General features: G+C 50.0%; 1 protein-coding gene across 5 annotated transcripts in view; it reads left to right on the forward strand.

Annotated features, from left to right (window-relative positions):
• The window catches only part of LOC132207467 (utrophin-like), a 165,861-nt gene that overhangs the window by 5,617 nt on the left and 143,357 nt on the right, over nucleotides 1-16,887 (forward strand). The gene's annotated exons all lie outside the window — the stretch shown is intronic.

The raw sequence follows: 16,887 nt of genomic DNA on the forward strand, positions 1-16,887 counted from the left end.
TACCAGCATCGGAGGTTGGAGGTATACCGTGGGCTTGACCAGGCAGCTATTTCTTGGAACTTTGGAGTTCAGGGCTGACCATATAGAAGTTTATACAATTACGAGGGACGTGGATAGACCGAACAGCCAAGATCTTTTCCCCGGATTGCTGGAAGCCGAAACTGGAGGGAATAGGTTAAAAATGAGAGAGGGAAGATTTAAAATGGACCGGATTTTTTTCATAGTGGTGCATGTATGGAGTGAGCTGCCAGAGGAAGTGGTGGAGGCTTGTACGTTTAAAAGGCATGTGGATGGGTATATGAATAGGATGGGTTGAGAGGAATATGGGCCAAATGCTGGCAAATGGGACTAAATTAATTTAGGATATCTGGTCAACATAGACAAATTGTGCCAAAGGATCTGTTTCCCGACTGTACATCTCTCTGATTCTAAGTGTCTTTTTTCTTAACCACGTGGCCCATAGTTAGAAAAACTTGAATCAGGATTTGGGAATGTGACAATTCTAATTGGATCTGTTTGATGAAATTAACTCTGTAGGTAATGGTGGTTGAATTATGATTCGTCAAATTTGAGTTTATTGCAGCATCTTATAGAATAGAGGAGACACATGTAATCAAAATTGAAAATCAAAACTTGGTAAAATTTTGCATTGGAAATACATGACCAGCCATTGGAGGAGATTCATGACCATTGCATTTAAGTGAGAACAACAAATGTGATTCAGTGACTGCGTGAAGTGGGCTGCAGTGACTGTGCGAAATGGGTTGCGGTGACTGAGTGAAATGGGATGCAGTGACTGAGGAAAGGAGATGAACTGACTGTGGAAAAAGGGGTGCTGTGACTGAGGGAAATGGGATGCAGTGTCTGATGGAAATGGGATCCATTGACTGAGTGCAATGGGATGCAGTGAATGAGTGAAATGCGCTGCCCTTACTGAGTGAAATGGGATGCAGTAACAGAGGAAAGGAGATGAGGTGACTGTGGGAAATAGCATGCTGTGTCTGAGGGGAATGGGATGCAGTGACTGTGGAAATGGGATGCAGTGACTGTTAAATGGGCCACAGTGACTGAGTGAAATGGGCAGCAGTGACTTCGTGAAATGGGATGCAGTGACTGAGGAAAGGATATGCAGTGACTGTCTGAAATGGGACGCAGTGACTGAGTGACCTGGGATGCAGTGACTGAGTGACCTGGGATGCAGTGACTGAGTGACCTGGGATGCAGTGACTGAGTGACATTGGATGCAGTGACTGAGTGAAATGGGATGCAGTGACTGAGCTAAATGGGATGCATGACTGATGGAAATGCGATGCACTGACTGAGGGGAATGCGATGCACTGACTGAGGGGAATGCAATACAGTGACTCATGGAAATGGGATGCAGTGACTGAGGGAAAGGAGATGCAGTGTCTGTGGGAAATGGGATACTGTGACTCCGGGTAATGGGATACTGTGACTCCGGGTAATGGGATGCAGTGACTGAGGGGAATGAGATGCAGTGACTGAGGGGAATGAGATGCAGTGACTGAGTGAAATGGGATGCAGTGACTCGGTGAAATGGGATGCAGTGACTGTGTGAAATGGGCTGCAGTGTCTGTGTGAACTGTAATGCAGTGACTGTGTGATCTAGGATGCGGTGGCGGAGTGAAATGGGATGCAGTGGCTGAGTGAAATGTGATGCAGTGGCTGAGTGAAATGGGATGCAGTAATTGGTGGAAATGGGATGCAGTGACTGAGGGAAATGGGATACAGTGACTGTGTCAAATGGATGCAGTGACTGAGTGTAATGGGATGCAGTGACTGATCAAAATGGGATGCAGTGACTGACAGTAATTGGATGGAGTGACGGACGGTAATGGGATGCAGTGACTGAGGGAAACGGGACGCAGCGTCAGAGTGAAATAGGATGCAGTCAATGAGTGAAATGGCCTGCAGTGATTGAGTGAAGTGGGATGCAGTGACTGAGGGAAATGGGTTGCAGTGACTGAGTTAAATGTGATGCAGAGGCTGAATGAAATGGGATGCAGTGACTGCTTGAAATGGGATGCAGTGACTGCTTGAAATGGGATGCAGTGACTGAGTGAAGTGGGATGCAGTGACTGAGTGAAGTGGGATGCAGTGACTGAGGGTAATGGGATGCAGTGACTGAGGGAAATGGGATGCAGTGACTGAGTTAAATGTGATGCAGTGACTGAGTGAAATGGGATGCAGTGACTGAGTGAAATGGGATGCAGTGACTGAGTGAAATGGGATGCAGTGACTGAGGGAAATGGGATGCAGTGACTGAGGGAAATGGGATGCAGTGACTGAGGGAAATGGGATGCAGTGACTGAGGGACATGGGATGCAGTGACTGAGGGAGATGGGATGCAGTGATTGAGGGAAATGGGAAACAGTGACTGAGGGAAAGAAGATGCAGTGACTGTGGGAAATGGCATACTGTGACTAATGGCATACTGTGACTCAGGGTAATGGGATGCAGTGACTGAGGGGAATGCATGCAGTGAGTGTGGGAAATTGAATACAGCGTCTGAGAGATAGGGGAAACAGTGACTGATGGAAATGGGATGCAGTGAATGTGGGACATGGGATGCAGTGATTGAGTGAAATGTGATGCAGTGACTGAGTGAAATGCGATGCAGTGACTGAGGGAAATGGGCTGCAGTGACTGAGGGAAATGGGCTGCAGTGACTGAGGGAAATGGGCTGCAGTGACTGAGGGAAATGGGCTGCAGTGACTGAGGGAAATGGGCTGCAGTGACTGAGGGAAATGGGATGCAGTGACTGAGGGAAATGGGATGCAGTGTCTGTTTGAAATGGGATCCTGCGACTGAAGTTAATGGGATGCAGTGACTGAGTGAAATGGGATGCAGTGACTGAGGGTAATGGGTTGCAGTCACTGAGTGAAATGGGATGCTGTGACACTGTGGAATGAGATGCAGTGACTCAGTGGAATGTGAAGCATTGACTGAGGGAAAGGAGATGCAGTGAATGTGGGAAATGGGATGCTCTGGCTGAGGGTAATGTGATGCAGTGACTGAGGGTAACGCAATGCAGTGTCTGAGGGAAATGGGATGCAGTTTCTGAGGGAAATGGGATGCTGTGACTGAGCGTACTGGGATGCAGAGACTGAGCGTACTGGGATGCAGTGACTGAGGGTAATGGGATGTAGTGACTGATGGTAATGGGATGCAGTGACTGAGGTGAAATGGGCTGCAGAGACTGAGTGAAATGACATGCAGTGATTGAGGAACGGAGATGCAGTGACTGTGGGAAATGGGATGCACTGACTGATGGAAATGGGATGCAGTGACTGAGTGAACTGTGATTCAGTCACTGAGTGAACTGTGATTCAGTCACTGAGTGAACTGTGATGCAGTGGCTGAGTGGAATGGAATGCAGTGACTGAGTGAAATGAGATGCAGTGACTGAGTGAAATGAGATGCACTGACTGAGGGACGTGGGATGCACTGACTGAGGGACATGGGATGCAGTGACTGAGGGACATGGGATGCAGTGACAGAGGTACTGGGAAGGAGTAACTGAGTTAATAGGGAATCAGTGCCCGAGCGGGCTTGGGGTGCAGTGACTGAGGGAAATGGGAGACAGTGCCTGACCGAAAAGGGACGCACTGACTGAGTGAAATGGGATGCAGTGATTGAGTGAAATGACATGCAGTGACTGTGGGACATGGGATGCAGTGACTGAGGGACGTGGGATGCACTGACTGAGGGACGTGGGATGCAGTGAATGAGGGACATGGGATGCAGTGACTGAGGGACATGGGATGCAGTGACTGAGGGACATGGGATGCAGTGACTGAGGGAAATGGGATGCAGTGACTGAGGGAAATGGGATGCAGTGACTGAGGGAAATGAGATGCCGAGACTGAGTGAACTGGGATGCAGTGACTGAAGGAAATGGTATGCAGTGTCTGTTGGAAAAGGGATCCTGCGACTGAAGGTAATGGGATGCAGTGACAGAGGGTAATGGGATGCAGTGACTGAGGGTAATGGGATGCAGTGATTGAGTGAAATGCGATGCAGTGACTGAGTGAAATGCGATGCAGTGACTGAGTGAAATGCGATGCAGTGACTGAGTGAAATGCGATGCAGTGACTGAGTGAAATGCGATGCAGTGACTGAGTGAAATGCGATGCAGTGACTGAGTGAAATGCGATGCAGTGACTGTTGAAAAGGGATGCAGTGACTGAGGGAAATGGGATGCAGTGACTGAGGGAAATGGGATGCAGTGACTGAGGGAAATGGGATGCAGTCAGTGAGTGAAATGTGTTGAAGTGACTGAGTGAAATGTGTTGAAGTGACTGAGTGAAATGTGTTGAAGTGACTGAGTGAAATGGGATGCAGTGACTGAGTGAAATGGGATGCAGTGACTGAGTGAAATGGGATGCAGCGACTGAATGAAGTGGGATGCAGCGACTGAATGAAGTGGGATGCAGTGACTGAGGGACATGGGATGCAGTGACTGAGGGAGATGGGATGCAGTGACTGATTGAAATGGGATGCAGTGAATGAGGGAAATGGGATTCAGTGACTGAGGGAAATGAGATGCCAAGACTGATGGAAATGGGATGCAGTGACTGATGAAAATGGGATGCAGTGACTGAGGGAAATAGGATGCAGTGACTGACGGAAATGGGATGCAGTGTCTGTTTGAAATGGGATCCTGCGACTGAAGTTAATGGGATGCAGTGACTGAGTGAAATGAGATGCAGTGACTGAGAGAAATAGGATGCAGTGACTGAGGGTAATGGGTTGCACTCACTGAGTGAAATGGGATGCTGTGACACTGTGGAATGGGATGCAGTGACTCAGTGGAATGTGAAGCATTGACTGAGGGAAAGGAGATGCAGTGAATGTGGGAAATGGGATGCTCTGGCTGAGGGTAATGTGATGCAGTGACTGAGGGTAACGCGATGCAGTGACTGAGGGTAACGCGATGCAGTGACTGAGCGTACTGGGATGCAGTGACTGAGCGTACTGGGATGCAGTGACTGAGCGTACTGGGATGCAGTGACTGAGCGTACTGGGATGCAGTGACTGAGCGTACTGGGATGCAGTGACTGAGCGTACTGGGATGCAGTGACTGAGCGTACTGGGATGCAGAGACTGAGGGTAATGGGATGTAGTGACTGATGGTAATGGGATGCAGTGACTGAGGTGAAATGGGCTGCAGAGACTGAGTGAAATGACATGCAGTGATTGAGGAACGGAGATGCAGTGACTGTGGGAAATGGGATGCACTGACTGATGGAAATGGGATGCAGTGACTGAGGACAATGGGATGCAGTGACTGAGTGAACTATGATTCAGTCACTGAGTGAACTGTGATGCAGTGGCTGAGTGGAATGGGATGCAGTGACTGAGTGAAATGAGATGCAGTGACTGAGGGACATGGGATGCAGTGACTGAGGGACATGGGATGCAGTGACAGAGGTACTGGGAAGGAGTAACTGAGTTAATAGGGAATCAGTGCCCGAGCGGGCTTGGGGTGCAGTGACTGAGGGAAATGGGAGACAGTGCCTGACCGAAAAGGGACGCACTGACTGAGTGAAATGGGATGCAGTGACTGAGTGAAATGACATGCAGTGACTGTGGGACATGGGATGCAGTGACTGAGGGACATGGGATGCAGTGACTGAGGGACATGGGATGCAGTGACTGAGGGACATGGGATGCAGTGACTGAGGGAAATGGGATGCAGTGACTGAGGGACGTGGGATGCAGTGAATGAGGGACGTCGGATGCAGTGACTGAGGGACATGGGATGCAGTGACTGAGGGAAATGGGATGCAGTGACTGTGGGAAATGAGATGCCGAGACTGAGTGAACTGGGATGCAGTGACTGAAGGAAATGGTATGCAGTGTCTGTTGGAAATGGGATCCTGCGACTGAAGGTAATGGGATACAGTGACTGAGGGTAATGGGATACAGTGACTGAGGGTAATGGGATGCAGTGACTGAGGGTAATGGGATGCAGTGACTGAGGGTAATGGGATGCAGTGACTGAGGGTAATGGGATGCAGTGACTGAGGGTAATGGGATGCAGTGACTGAGGGTAATGGGATGCAGTGACTGAGGGACATGGGATGCAGTGACTGAGGGACATGGGATGCAGTGACTGACGGAAATGGGATGCAGTCAGTGAGTGAAATGTGTTGAAGTGACTGAGTGAAATGGGATGCAGTGAATGAATGAAGTGGGATGCAGTGACTGAGGACAATGGGATGCAGTGACTTAGGGACATGGGATGCAGTGACTTAGGGACTTGGAGTGCAGTGACTGAGGGAGATGGGATGCAGTGACTGATTGAAATGGGATGCAGTGCATGAGGGAAATGGGATTCAGTGACTGTGGGAAATGGCATACTGTGACTCAGGGTAATGGGATGCAGTGACTGAGGGAAATGGGATGCCGAGACTGAGTGAACTGGGATGCAGTGACTGAAGGAAATGGTATGCAGTGTCTGTTGGAAATGGGATCCTGCGACTGAAGGTAATGGGATACAGTGACTGAGGGTAATGGGATACAGTGACTGAGGGTAATGGGATACAGTGACTGAGGGTAATGGGATGCAGTGACTGAGGGTAATGGGATGCAGTGACTGAGGGTAATGGGATGCAGTGACTGAGGGTAATGGGATGCAGTGACTGAGGGTAATGGGATGCAGTGACTGAGGGTAATGGGATGCAGTGACTGAGGGTAATGGGATGCAGTGACTGAGTGAAATGCGATGCAGTGACTGAGTGAAATGCGATGCAGTGACTGTTGAAAAGGGATGCAGTGACTGAGGGAAATGGGATGCAGTGACTGACGGAAATGGGATGCAGTCAGTGAGTGAAATGTGTTGAAGTGACTGAGTGAAATGGGATGCAGTGAATGAATGAAGTGGGATGCAGTGACTGAGGACAATGGGATGCAGTGACTTAGGGACATGGGATGCAGTGACTTAGGGACTTGGAGTGCAGTGACTGAGGGAGATGGGATGCAGTGACTGATTGAAATGGGATGCAGTGCATGAGGGAAATGGGATTCAGTGACTGTGGGAAATGGCAGACTGTGACTCAGGGTAATGGGATGCAGTGACTGAGGGAAATGGGATGCAGTGACTGAGGGAAATGGGATGCAGTGACTGAGGGAAATGAGATGCCAAGACTGAGTGAACTGGGATGCGGTGACTGACGGAAATGGGATGCGGTGACTGACGGAAATGGGATGCAGTGACTGAGGGACATGGGATGCAGTGACTGAGGGACATGGGATGCAGTGACTGAGGGACATGGGATGCAGTGACTGAGGGACATGGGATGCAGTGACTGAGGGACATGGGATGCAGTGACTGAGGGACATGGGATGCAGTGACTGAGGGACATGGGATGCAGTGACTGAGGGACATTGGATGCAGTGACTGAGCTAAATGGGATGCATGACTGAGGGGAATGCGATGCAGTGACTGAGGGGAATGCGATGCAGTGACTGAGGGGAATGCGATGCAGTGACTGAGGGGAATGCGATGCAGTGACTGAGGGGAATGCGATGCAGTGACTGAGGGGAATGCGATGCAGTGACTGAGGGGAATGCGATACAGTGACTCATGGAAATGGGATGCTGTGACTGATGGAACGGAGATGCAGTGACTGTGGAAATGGGTTGCAGTGACTGAGTGAAATGGGCTGCAGTGACTGAGGGAAATGGATGCACTGTCTCAATTGAATGGGATTTACTGTCTCTGTTTAATGGGATGCAGTGACTGAGTGAAATGGGATGCAGTGACTGAGTGAAATGGGATGCCGTGACTGAGGGAAAGGAGATGCCGTGACTGAGGGAAAGCAGATGCAGTGACTGAGGGAAAGGAGATGCAGTGACTGAGGGAAAGGAGATGCCGTGACTGAGGGAAAGCAGATGCAGTGACTGAGGGAAAGGAGATGCAGTGTCTGTGGGAAATGGGATACTGTGACTCCGGGTAATGGGATGCAGTGACTGAGGGGAATGAGATGCAGTGACTGAGTGAAATGGGATGCAGTGACTCGGTGAAATGGGATGCAGTGACTGTGTGAAATGGGCTGCAGTGTCTGTGTGAACTGTAATGCAGTGACTGTGTGATCTAGGATGCGGTGGCCGAGTGAAATGGTATGCAGTGGCTGAGTGAAATGTGCTGCAGTGGCTGAGTGAAATGGGATGCAGTAATTGGTGGAAATGGGATGCAGTGACTGAGGGAAATGGGATACAGTGACTGTGTCAAATGGATGCAGTGACTGAGTGTAATGGGATGCAGTGACTGATCAAAATGGGATGCAGTGACTGACAGTAATTGGATGGAGTGACGGACGGTAATGGGATGCAGTGACTGAGGGAAACGGGACGCAGCGTCAGAGTGAAATAGGATGCAGTCAATGAGTGAAATGGCCTGCAGTGATTGAGTGAAGTGGGATGCAGTGACTGAGGGAAATGGGTTGCAGTGACTGAGTTAAATGTGATGCAGAGGCTGAATGAAATGGGATGCAGTGACTGCTTGAAATGGGATGCAGTGACTGCTTGAAATGGGATGCAGTGACTGAGTGAAGTGGGATGCAGTGACTGAGTGAAGTGGGATGCAGTGACTGAGGGTAATGGGATGCAGTGACTGAGGGAAATGGGATGCAGTGACTGAGGGACATGGGATGCAGTGACTGAGGGACATGGGATGCAGTGACTGACGGAAATGGGATGCAGTCAGTGAGTGAAATGTGTTGAAGTGACTGAGTGAAATGGGATGCAGTGAATGAATGAAGTGGGATGCAGTGACTGAGGACAATGGGATGCAGTGACTTAGGGACATGGGATGCAGTGACTTAGGGACTTGGAGTGCAGTGACTGAGGGAGATGGGATGCAGTGACTGATTGAAATGGGATGCAGTGCATGAGGGAAATGGGATTCAGTGACTGTGGGAAATGGCATACTGTGACTCAGGGTAATGGGATGCAGTGACTGAGGGAAATGGGATGCCGAGACTGAGTGAACTGGGATGCAGTGACTGAAGGAAATGGTATGCAGTGTCTGTTGGAAATGGGATCCTGCGACTGAAGGTAATGGGATACAGTGACTGAGGGTAATGGGATACAGTGACTGAGGGTAATGGGATACAGTGACTGAGGGTAATGGGATGCAGTGACTGAGGGTAATGGGATGCAGTGACTGAGGGTAATGGGATGCAGTGACTGAGGGTAATGGGATGCAGTGACTGAGGGTAATGGGATGCAGTGACTGAGTGAAATGCGATGCAGTGACTGAGTGAAATGCGATGCAGTGACTGAGTGAAATGCGATGCAGTGACTGTTGAAAAGGGATGCAGTGACTGAGGGAAATGGGATGCAGTGACTGACGGAAATGGGATGCAGTCAGTGAGTGAAATGTGTTGAAGTGACTGAGTGAAATGGGATGCAGTGAATGAATGAAGTGGGATGCAGTGACTGAGGACAATGGGATGCAGTGACTTAGGGACATGGGATGCAGTGACTTAGGGACTTGGAGTGCAGTGACTGAGGGAGATGGGATGCAGTGACTGATTGAAATGGGATGCAGTGCATGAGGGAAATGGGATTCAGTGACTGTGGGAAATGGCAGACTGTGACTCAGGGTAATGGGATGCAGTGACTGAGGGAAATGGGATGCAGTGACTGAGGGAAATGGGATGCAGTGACTGAGGGAAATGAGATGCCAAGACTGAGTGAACTGGGATGCGGTGACTGACGGAAATGGGATGCGGTGACTGACGGAAATGGGATGCAGTGACTGAGGGACATGGGATGCAGTGACTGAGGGACATGGGATGCAGTGACTGAGGGACATGGGATGCAGTGACTGAGGGACATGGGATGCAGTGACTGAGGGACATGGGATGCAGTGACTGAGGGACATGGGATGCAGTGACTGAGGGACATTGGATGCAGTGACTGAGCTAAATGCGATGCAGTGACTGAGGGGAATGCGATGCAGTGACTGAGGGGAATGCGATGCAGTGACTGAGGGGAATGCGATGCAGTGACTGAGGGGAATGCGATGCAGTGACTGAGGGGAATGCGATGCAGTGACTGAGGGGAATGCGATGCAGTGACTGAGGGGAATGCGATGCAGTGACTGAGGGGAATGCGATGCAGTGACTGAGGGGAATGCGATACAGTGACTCATGGAAATGGGATGCTGTGACTGATGGAACGGAGATGCAGTGACTGTGGAAATGGGTTGCAGTGACTGAGTGAAATGGGCTGCAGTGACTGAGGGAAATGGATGCACTGTCTCAATTGAATGGGATTTACTGTCTCTGTTTAATGGGATGCAGTGACTGAGTGAAATGGGATGCAGTGACTGAGTGAAATGGGATGCCGTGACTGAGGGAAAGGAGATGCCGTGACTGAGGGAAAGCAGATGCAGTGACTGAGGGAAAGGAGATGCAGTGACTGAGGGAAAGGAGATGCAGTGTCTGTGGGAAATGGGATACTGTGACTCCGGGTAATGGGATGCAGTGACTGAGGGGAATGAGATGCAGTGACTGAGGGGAATGAGATGCAGTGACTGAGGGGAATGAGATGCAGTGACTGAGTGAAATGGGATGCAGTGACTCGGTGAAATGGGATGCAGTGACTGTGTGAAATGGGCTGCAGTGTCTGTGTGAACTGTAATGCAGTGACTGTGTGATCTAGGATGCGGTGGCCGAGTGAAATGGTATGCAGTGGCTGAGTGAAATGTGCTGCAGTGGCTGAGTGAAATGGGATGCAGTAATTGGTGGAAATGGGATGCAGTGACTGAGGGAAATGGGATACAGTGACTGTGTCAAATGGATGCAGTGACTGAGTGTAATGGGATGCAGTGACTGATCAAAATGGGATGCAGTGACTGACAGTAATTGGATGGAGTGACGGACGGTAATGGGATGCAGTGACTGAGGGAAACGGGACGCAGCGTCAGAGTGAAATAGGATGCAGTCAATGAGTGAAATGGCCTGCAGTGATTGAGTGAAGTGGGATGCAGTGACTGAGGGAAATGGGTTGCAGTGACTGAGTTAAATGTGATGCAGAGGCTGAATGAAATGGGATGCAGTGACTGCTTGAAATGGGATGCAGTGACTGCTTGAAATGGGATGCAGTGACTGAGGGAAATGGGATGCAGCGACTGAGTGAAGTGGGATGCAGTGACTGAGGGAAATGAGATGCAGTGACTGAGGGTAATGGGATGCAGTGACTGAGGGTAATGGGATGCAGTGACTGAGGGTAATGGGATGCAGTGACTGAGGACAATGGGATGCAGTGACTGAGGGAAATGAGATGCAGTGACTGGGGGTAATGGGATGCAGTGACTGAGGGTAATGGGATGCAGTGACTGAGGGTAATGGGATGCAGTGACTGAGGGTAATGGGATGCAGTGACTGAGGACAATGGGATGCAGTGACTGAGGGAAATGGGATGCAGTGACTGAGTTAAATGTGATGCAGTGACTGAGGGAGATGGGATGCAGTGATTGAGGGAAATGGGAAACAGTGACTGAGGGAAAGAAGATGCAGTGACTGTGGGAAATGGCATACTGTGACTCAGGGTAATGGGATGCAGTGACTGAGGGGAATGCATGCAGTGAGTGTGGGAAATTGAATACAGCGTCTGAGAGATAGGGGAAACAGTGACTGATGGAAATGGGATGCAGTGATTGAGTGAAATGTGATGCAGTGACTGAGTGAAATGTGATGCAGTGACTGAGTGAAATGTGATGCAGTGACTGAGTGAAATGTGATGCAGTGACTGAGTGAAATGCGATGCAGTGACTGAGGGAAATGGGCTGCAGTGACTGAGGGAAATGAGATGCCAAGACTGATGGAAATGGGATGCAGTGACTGATGAAAATGGGATGCAGTGACTGAGGGAAATAGGATGCAGTGACTGACGGAAATGGGATGCAGTGTCTGTTTGAAATGGGATCCTGCGACTGAAGTTAATGGGATGCAGTGACTGAGTGAAATGGGATGCAGTGACTGAGGGTAATGGGTTGCAGTCACTGAGTGAAATGGGATGCTGTGACACTGTGGAATGAGATGCAGTGACTCAGTGGAATGTGAAGCATTGACTGAGGGAAAGGAGATGCAGTGAATGTGGGAAATGGGATGCTCTGGCTGAGGGTAATGTGATGCAGTGACTGAGGGTAACGCGATGCAGTGTCTGAGGGAAATGGGATGCAGTTTCTGAGGGAAATGGGATGCTGTGACTGAGCGTACTGGGATGCTGTGACTGAGCGTACTGGGATGCAGTGACTGAGCGTACTGGGATGCAGTGACTGAGGGTAATGGGATGTAGTGACTGATGGTAATGGGATGCAGTGACTGAGGTGAAATGGGCTGCAGAGACTGAGTGAAATGACATGCAGTGATTGAGGAACGGAGATGCAGTGACTGTGGGAAATGGGATGCACTGACTGATGGAAATGGGATGCAGTGACTGAGTGAACTGTGATTCAGTCACTGAGTGAACTGTGATGCAGTGGCTGAGTGGAATGGGATGCAGTGACTGAGTGAAATGAGATGCAGTGACTGAGTGAAATGAGATGCAGTGACTGAGTGAAATGAGATGCAGTGACTGAGTGAAATGAGATGCAGTGACTGAGTGAAATGAGATGCAGTGACTGAGGGACATGGGATGCAGTGACTGAGGGACATGGGATGCAGTGACTGAGGGACATGGGATGCAGTGACAGAGGTACTGGGAAGGAGTAACTGAGTTAATCGGGAATCAGTGCCCGAGCGGGCTTGGGGTGCAGTGACTGAGGGAAATGGGAGACAGTGCCTGACCGAAAAGGGATGCACTGACTGAGTGAAATGGGATGCAGTGACAGAGTGAAATGACATGCAGTGACTGTGGGACATGGGATGCAGTGACTGAGGGACATGGGATGCAGTGACTGAGGGACGTGGGATGCAGTGAATGAGGGACGTGGGATGCAGTGAATGAGGGACGTGGGATGCAGTGACTGAGGGACATGGGATGCAGTGACTGAGGGAAATGGGATGCAGTGATTGAGGGAAATGAGATGCCGAGACTGAGTGAACTGGGATGCAGTGACTGAAGGAAATGGTATGCAGTGTCTGTTGGAAAAGGGATCCTGCGACTGAAGGTAATGGGATACAGGGACTGAGGGTAATGGGATGCAGTGACTGAGGGTAATGGGATGCAGTGACTGTTGAAAAGGGATGCAGTGACTGAGGGTAATGGGATGCAGTGACTGAGTGAAATGCGATGCAGTGACTGAGTGAAATGCGATGCAGTGACTGTTGAAAAGGGATGCAGTGACTGAGGGAAATGGGATGCAGTGACTGACGGAAATGGGATGCAGTCAGTGAGTGAAATGTGTTGAAGTGACTGAGTGAAATGGGATGCAGTGACTGAATGAAGTGGGATGCAGTGACTGAGGACAATGGGATGCAGTGACTGAGGGACATGGGATGCAGTGACTGACGGACTTGGAGTGCAGTGACTGAGGGAGATGGGATGCAGTGACTGATTGAAATGGGATGCAGTGACTGATTGAAATGGGATGCAGTGAATGAGGGAAATGGGATTCAGTGACTGTGGGAAATGGCATACTGTGACTCAGGGTAATGGGATGCAGTGACTGAGTGAAATGCGATGCAGTGACTGAGGGAAATGGGATGCAGTGACTGAGGGAAATGGGATGCAGTGACTGAGGGAAATGGGATGCAGTGACTGAGGGAAATGGGATCCTGCGACTGAAGGTAATGGGATGCAGTGACTGAGGGTAATGGGATGCAGTGACTGAGTGAAATGGGATGCAGTGACTGGGTGAAATGGGATGCAGTGACTGAGTGAAATGGGATGCAGTGACTGAGGGCAATGGGATGCAGTGACTGAGGGCAATGGGATGCAGTGACTGAGGGCAATGGGATGCAGTGACTGAGGGCAATGTGATGCAGTGACTGAGGGGAATGTGATGCAGTGACTGAGGGGAATGTGATGCAGTGACTGAGGGGAATGTGATGCAGTGACTGAGGGGAATGGGATGCAGTGACTGAGGGGAATGGGATGCAGTGACTGAGGGGAATGTGATGCAGTGACTGAGGGGAATGTGATGCAGTGACTGAGGGGAATGTGATGCAGTGACTGAGGGGAATGTGATGCAGTGACTGAGGGGAATGTGATGCAGTGACTGAGGGGAATGTGATGCAGTGACTGAGGGGAATGTGATGCAGTGACTGAGGGGAATGTGATGCAGTGACTGAGGGGAATGTGATGCAGTGACTGAGGGAAATGGGACGCAGTGACTGAGGGAAATGGGACGCAGTGACTGGGAATTGGGATGCAGTGACTGATGCAAAGGAGATGCAGTGACTGATTGAAATGGGATTGCCGTGACTGTGGAAAGGAGATGCAGTGACTGAGGAAATGGGACGCGGTGATGGATGGAAATGGGATGCTCTGACTGAGTGTAAAGTGAAGCATTGAGTGAAATGGGATGCAGTGGCTGTGTGAAATGGGATGCAGTGGCTATGTGAAATGGGATGCAGTGGCTGTGAGAAATGGGATGCAGTGACTGGTGGAAATGAGATGCACTGACTTAGGGAAAGGAAATGCAGTGTCTGTGGGAAATGGGATGCTGCGACTGAGGGTAATGGGATGCAGTGACTGACGGAAATGGATGCAGTGACTGAGTGAAATGGGATGCAGTGACTGAGTGAAATGTGATGCAGTGACTGAGGTACTGGGAAGGAGTGACGGAGTTAATAGGAATGCAGTGCCCGTGCGGGCTTGGGGTGCAGTGACTTAGGGAAATGGGATACAGTGCCTGAGTGAAATGTGACGCACTGACTGAGTGAAATCGGATGCAGTGACTGAGTGGAATGGGATGCAGTGACTGCGTGAAATGGGATGCAATGTATGAGTGAATTGAGATGCAGTGTCTGATGGAAATGTGATGCAGTGACAGAGTGACATGAGCTGCAGTGACTGATGGAAATGGGATGCAGTGACTGAGTGACATGAGCTGCAGTGTCTGATGGAAATGTGACGCAGTAACTGAGGGAAACGGGATGCAGTGACTGAGGGACATGGGATGCAGTGACTGAGTGACATTGGATGCAGTGACTGAGTGAAATGGGATGCAGTGACTGAGCTAAATGGGATGCATGACTGATGGAAATGCGATGCACTGACTGAGGGGAATGCGATGCACTGACTGAGGGGAATGCGATGCAGTGACTGAGGGGAATGCGATACAGTGACTCATGGAAATGGGATGCTGTGACTGATGGAACGGAGATGCAGTGACTGTGGAAATGGGTTGCAGTGACTGAGTGAAATGGGCTGCAGTGACTGAGGGAAATGGATGCACTGTCTCAATTGAATGGGATTTACTGTCTCTGTTTAATGGGATGCAGTGACTGAGTGAAATGGGATGCAGTGACTGAGGGAAAGGAGATGCCGTGACTGAGGGAAAGCAGATGCAGTGACTGAGGGAAAGGAGATGCAGTGTCTGTGGGAAATGGGATACTGTGACTCCGGGTAATGGGATGCAGTGACTGAGGGGAATGAGATGCAGTGACTGAGTGAAATGGGATGCAGTGACTCGGTGAAATGGGATGCAGTGACTGTGTGAAATGGGCTGCAGTGTCTGTGTGAACTGTAATGCAGTGACTGTGTGATCTAGGATGCGGTGGCCGAGTGAAATGGGATGCAGTGGCTGAGTGAAATGTGATGCAGTGGCTGAGTGAAATGGGATGCAGTAATTGGTGGAAATGGGATGCAGTGACTGAGGGAAATGGGATACAGTGACTGTGTCAAATGGATGCAGTGACTGAGTGTAATGGGATGCAGTGACTGATCAAAATGGGATGCAGTGACTGACAGTAATTGGATGGAGTGACGGACGGTAATGGGATGCAGTGACTGAGGGAAACGGGACGCAGCGTCAGAGTGAAATAGGATGCAGTCAATGAGTGAAATGGCCTGCAGTGATTGAGTGAAGTGGGATGCAGTGACTGAGTGAAATGGGTTGCAGTGACTGAGTTAAACGTGATGCAGAGGCTGAATGAAATGGGATGCAGTGACTGCTTGAAATGGGATGCAGTGACTGCTTCAAATGGGATGCAGTGACTGAGGGAAATGGGATGCAGTGACTGAGGGAAATGGGATGCAGTGACTGAGGGAAATGGGATGCAGTGACTGAGGGTAATGGGATGCAGTGACTGAGGGTAATGGGATGCAGTGACTGAGGGTAATGGGATGCAGTGACTGAGGGTAATGGGATGCAGTGACTGAGGGTAATGGGATGCAGTGACTGAGGGTAATGGGATGCAGTGACTGAGGGAAATGGGATGCAGTGACTGAGTTAAATGTGATGCAGTGACTGAGGGAGATGGGATGCAGTGATTGAGGGAAATGGGAAACAGTGACTGAGGGAAAGAAGATGCAGTGACTGTGGGAAATGGCATACTGTGACTCAGGGTAATGGGATGCAGTGACTGAGGGGAATGCATGCAGTGAGTGTGGGAAATTGAATACAGCGTCTGAGAGATAGGGGAAACAGTGACTGATGGAAATGGGATGCAGTGAATGTGGGACATGGGATGCAGTGATTGAGTGAAATGTGATGCAGTGACTGAGTGAAATGTGATGCAGTGACTGAGTGAAATGTGATGCAGTGACTGAGTGAAATGTGATGCAGTGACTGAGTGAAATGTGATGCAGTGACTGAGTGAAATGCGATGCAGTGACTGAGGGAAATGGGCTGCAGTGACTGAGGGAAATGAGATGCCAAGACTGATGGAAATGGGATGCAGTGACTGATGAAAATGGGATGCAGTGACTGAGGGAAATAGGATGCAGTGACTGACGGAA

This window comes from Stegostoma tigrinum, chromosome 48, assembly GCF_030684315.1.
Source record: "Stegostoma tigrinum isolate sSteTig4 chromosome 48, sSteTig4.hap1, whole genome shotgun sequence".
Classification (NCBI taxonomy): domain Eukaryota; kingdom Metazoa; phylum Chordata; class Chondrichthyes; order Orectolobiformes; family Stegostomatidae; genus Stegostoma; species Stegostoma tigrinum.